The following is a 5,428-nucleotide window of genomic DNA, read 5'->3' on the forward strand; positions in this document are numbered from 1 at the left end:
CTGGAGCAGATTGAGAGAGAGAGAGAGAGAGAGAGAGAGAGAGAGAGAGAGAGAGAGAGACAGAGAGACAGAGAGACAGAGAGACAGAGAGACAGAGAGACAGACAGAGACAGGGAGAGGGAGAGAGAGAGAGAGAGAGAGAGAGAGAGAGAGAGAGAGAGAGAGAGAGAGAGAGAGAGAGAGAGAGAGAGAGAGAGACAGAGAGACAGAGAGAGAGAGATAGAGAGACAGAGAGAGAGAGACAGACAGAGAGAGAGACAGAGAGACAGAGAGAGACAGAGAGATAGAGAGACAGAGAGAGAGACAGAGAGAGACAGAGAGAGAGAGACAGAGAGAGAGAGACAGAGAGAGAGAGAGAGAGTGCGCGCGCCACGCTTACTTGGGGGAAATAGTCTTGATGGGGGTCAGCAAAGTGACCTTCTCAAGGCTTCTGAGTTTCATCATGGGTCCGTTTAGGCTTCTGGTCTACACATGAGATACGTAACATACCACATGGCGTCCCATCTAAATCCTAAATGACGGGAAAGTTCAGATGAAAGACTGGCTGGGTTAGGATGTAGGCGCTGGGTCTGAACTCAGTTCCTCTGCTAGAGAAGCAAGTGCTCTTAACTAACCATCGAGCCATCTCTACCACACTCTCAAGTACCATTTTGACAGGAGGCTGTGGGGTGAAGTGCGTCCCTTCTGTGGTGGCTAATCTTCGTTGTTGAATCCACTGGCTTTAGAATCACCCAGGAAACACACCTCTGGGCCTAGGGTTGAGAGTCTTTCTAAAAATCTTTAACTGAGGAGGAAATACCCATTTTATTTTATTTTATTTTATTTTTTAAAATTTTTTGAAACCAGAACATTTATTTTATGACCGATTGAAATCCTCGAGATGAACTGGATGCTGCAACAGCTGCCCTCTTGGGTTTAGGTGTTGATCCTTCACGGAATCCATGTCTGAATCTATGGTAGACAATCTTTAAGTGCCTCATCCGACCAGTCCCGGTAGTGTTTCCCCTCTTAACCTTGGCCCTCCAATTATACTTCCTCTTGCACTTGGCAGAGTAGCCACATTTGCCACAGGTCGACTTCTGAAGGTGGTAGGCCTTAGAGCCACAGCGGTGTCACAGCGCATGCGTCTTGTTGCGATGCTTTCCAAAGGATGACGTTCTACCGGAGAGGCCAAAGAGACGGGAGAAGGAAATACCCATTTTAAATGTAGATGGCACCATTCCAAGGGCTGAGGTCTTAGACTGAATCAGTGGCCAAAACAAGCCAGGTGTGAGTGTCTCTCTGTGTCTGCTCCTGTGGCTCGGACATGACCAGTTGCCTCCTACACCTGCTGCCTCAGCTTCTCTGCCATGATGGACTGGACTTTCAGACTATGAGACAAGCTATGCTGTTTTCAGCAGGCCTTTTCGTCACACCAGTGAGAGAGCTCACAGGCCAGCACTTGTTGCGAAGTTCTAACCCCTAGCATTTGGTAGCTTGTCAGGCTCGAAGGACAACTGTTGAGAATGGAGATCGTGATCAGCTTTGGACACCATTTCCTGTGTCTCTGCCTATGGAGTGATTTTAAGAAAGAGCAAACATGACAATTGCTCCTCTTCAGAATTTCGATCACCACATTAAAGGATAGCTAGAGATTAAACAAAAGGCGGGAGGTAGAGAGAGGTAAACTCTACCCCTTTCTTCTCCTGTTATAAGACCGTTCATAGAAACTAAACAGAGATGTAGCCTCAAAGACCAGAGATTAGATAGCCCAGGGACCAAGGGGGAAAAAAACCCCAAACAATTAAAGACTTCTTAGAATTTAATGAAAATGAAGGTACAACATACCCAAACTTATGGGACACAATGAAAGCTGTGCTAAGAGGAAAACTGATAGCTCTGACTGCAGCAGAAAGAAACAGGAGAGAGCATATATCAGCAGATTGACAGCACACCTAAAAGCTCTAGAACAAAAAGAAGCAAATACACCCAGGAGGAGTAGAAGGCAGGAAATAATCAAACTCAGAGCTGAAATCAACCAAGTAGAAACAAAAAGACCATAGAAAGAATCAACAGAACCAAAAACTGGTTCTTTGAGAAAATCAACAAGATAGATAAATGCTTAGCCAGAGTAACCAGAGGACACAGAGAGTGTGTCCAAATTAACAAAATCAGAAATGAAAAGGGAGACATAAGAACAGAATCAGGGGAAATTCAAAAAATCATCAGATCCTACTACAAAAGCCTATATTCAACAAAAGTTGAAAATCTGCAGGAAATGGACAATTTCCTAGACAGATACCAGGTACTGAAGTTAAATCAGGAACAGATAAACCATTTAAACAACCCCATAACTCCTAAAGAAATAGAAGCAGTCATTAAAGATCTCCCAACCAAAAAGAGCCCAGGTCCAGATGGGTTCAGTGCAGAATTCTATCAGACCTTCATAGAAGACTTCATACCAATACTATCCAAAGTATTCCACAAAATTGATACAGATGGAGTGCTACCGAATTCCTTCTATGAAGCCACATTTACTCTTATACCTAAACCACACAAAGACCCAACAAAGAAAGAGAATTTCAGACCAATTTCCCTTATGAATATCAATGCAAAGATACTCAATAAAATTCTTGCAAACTGAATCCAAGAGCACATCAAAACAATCATCCATCATGATCAAGTAGGCTTCATCCAGGGATGCAGGGATTGTTCAATATTCAGAAAACCATCAACGTAATCCACTATATAAACAAACTGAAAGATAAAAACCACATGATCATTTCATTAGATGCTGAGAAAGCATTAGACAAAATTCAACACCCCTTCATGATAAAAGTCCTGGAAAGAACAGGAATTCAAGGCCCATACCTAAACATAGTAAAAGCCAAATACAGCAAACCAGTAGCTAATATTAAACTAAATGGAAAGAAACTTGAAGCAATCCCACTAAAATCAGGGACTAGACAAGGCTGCCCACTCTCTCCCTACTTATTCAATATAGTTCTCGAAGTCCTAGCCAGAGCAATCAGACAACAAAAGGAGATCAAAGGGATACAGATTGGAAAGGAAGAAGTCAAAATATCACTATTTGCAGATGACATGATAGTATATTTAAGTGATCCCAAAAGTTCCACCAGAGAACTACTAAACCTGATAAACACCTTCAGCAAAGTGCCTGGATATAAAATTAACTCAAATAAATCAGTAGCCTTCCTCTACACAAAAGAAAAACAATCCAAGAAAGAAATTAGGGAAACAACACCCTTCATAATAGTCCCAAATAATATAAAGTACCTCGGTGTGACTTTAACCAAGCAAGTGAAAGATCTGTATGATAAGAACTTCAAGCCTCTGAGGAAAGAAATTGAAGAAGATCTCAGAAGATGGAAAGATCTCCCATGCTCATGGATTGGTAGGATTAATATAGTAAAAATGGCCATTTTACCAAAAGCAATCTACAGATTCAATGCAATCCCCATCAAAATTCCAATCCAATTTTTCATAGAGTTAGACAGAACAATTTGCAAATTCATCTGGAATAACAAAATGCAGATCTGGAATAACAAAAATCCCAGGATAGCTAAATCTATCCTCAATAATAAAAGGACTTCCGGGGGAAATCACTATCCCTGAACTCAAGCCATATTACAGAGCAATAGTGATAAAAACTTATGGTATTGGTACAGAGACAGGCAGACAGACCAGTGGAATAGAATTGAAGACCCAGAAATGAACCCACACACCTATGGTCACTTGATTTTTGACAAAGGAGCCAAAAACCATCCAATGGAAAAAAGATAGCATTTTCAGCAAATGGTGCTGGTTCAACTGGAGGTCAGCATGTAGAAGAATGTAGATCAATCCCTTCTTATCACCCTGTACATAGCTTAAGTCCAAGTGGATCAAGGACCTCCACATCAAACCAGATACACTCAAACTAATAGAAGAAAAAGTGGGGAAGAATCTCAAACACATGGGCACTGGAGAAAACTTCCTGAACAAGACACCAATGGCTTATGCTCTAAGATCAAGAATTGACAAATGGGATCTCATAAAACTACAAAGCTTCTGTAAGGCAAAGGACACTGTTGTTAGGACAAAATGGCAAACAATAGATTGGGAAAAGATCTTTACCAATCCTAAAACTGATAGAGGGCTCATATCCAAAATATACAAAGAACTCATGAAGTTAGACTGCAGGGAGAAATAACCCTATTAAAAATGGGATTGAGAGCTAAACAAAGAATTCACAGCTGAGGAATGCCGAATGGCTGAGAAACACCTATAGAAATGTTCAACATCTTTAGTCATAAGGGAAATGCAAATCAAAACAACCCTGAGATTCCACCTCACACCACATGGCTAAAGATCAAGAACTCGGGTGACAGCAGATGCTGGCGAGGATGCGGAGAAAGAGGAACACTCCTCCATTGTTGGTGGGATTGCAGACTGGTAAACCATTCTGGAAATTGGTCTGGAGGTTCCTCAGAAAATTGGACATTGAACTACCTGAGGACCCAGCTATACCTCTCTTGGGCATATACCCAAAAGATGCCCCAACATATAACAAAGACACGTGCTCCACTATGTTCATAGTACCCTTATTTATAATAGCCAGAAGCTGGAAAGAACCCAGATGCCCTTCAACAGAGGAATGGATACAGAAAATGTGGTCCATCTACATAATGGAATACTACTCAGCTATCAAAAACAATGACTTTATGAAATTCATAGGCAAGTGGATGGAACTGGAAAATATCATCCTCACTTAATATTTTCCAGTAACCCAATCACAGAAAAACACACATGGTATGCACTCATTGATAAGTGGCTATTAGCCCAAATGCTTGAATTACCCTAGATGCACAGAACACATGAAACTCAAGGATGACCAAAATGCAAATGCTTCACTCCTTCTTTAAAAGGGGAACAAGAATATCCTTGGGAGGGGATAGGGAGGCAAAGTTTAGAACAGAGCCTGAAGGTACACCCATTCAGAGTCTGCCCCACATGTGGCCCATACATATACAGTCACCCAATTAGATAAGATGGATGAAGCAAAGAAGTGCAGGCTGGCAGGATGTAGATCTCTCCTGAGAGACACAGCCAGAATACAGCAAATACATAGGGGAATGCCAGCAGCAAACCACTGAACTGAGAATGGGACCCCCGTTGAAGGAATCTTAGAAAGGACTGAAAGAGCTGAAGGGGCTTGAGACCCCATATGAACAACAATGCCAACCAATCAGGGCTTCCAGGGACTAAGCCACTACCCAAAGACTATACATGGACTGACCCTGGGCTCCAACTGCATAGGTAGCAATGAATATCCTAGTAAGAGCACCAGTGGAAGGGGAAGCCCTTGGTCCTGCCAAGACTGAACCCCCAGTGAATGGGATTGTTGAAGGGCGGTAATGGGGGGATGATGGGGAGTGGTTAGGGGGAT

General features: G+C 42.2%; 1 pseudogene; it reads right to left on the minus strand.

The window, feature by feature from the left end:
• Positions 1 to 851: 851 nt before the first annotated feature.
• Positions 852 to 1,199, minus strand: LOC116913182 (annotated as a pseudogene).
• Positions 1,200 to 5,428: the final 4,229 nt, after the last annotated feature.

The sequence above is a fragment of the Rattus rattus genome, chromosome 12, assembly GCF_011064425.1.
Source record: "Rattus rattus isolate New Zealand chromosome 12, Rrattus_CSIRO_v1, whole genome shotgun sequence".
Taxonomy (NCBI): Eukaryota; Metazoa; Chordata; class Mammalia; order Rodentia; family Muridae; genus Rattus; species Rattus rattus.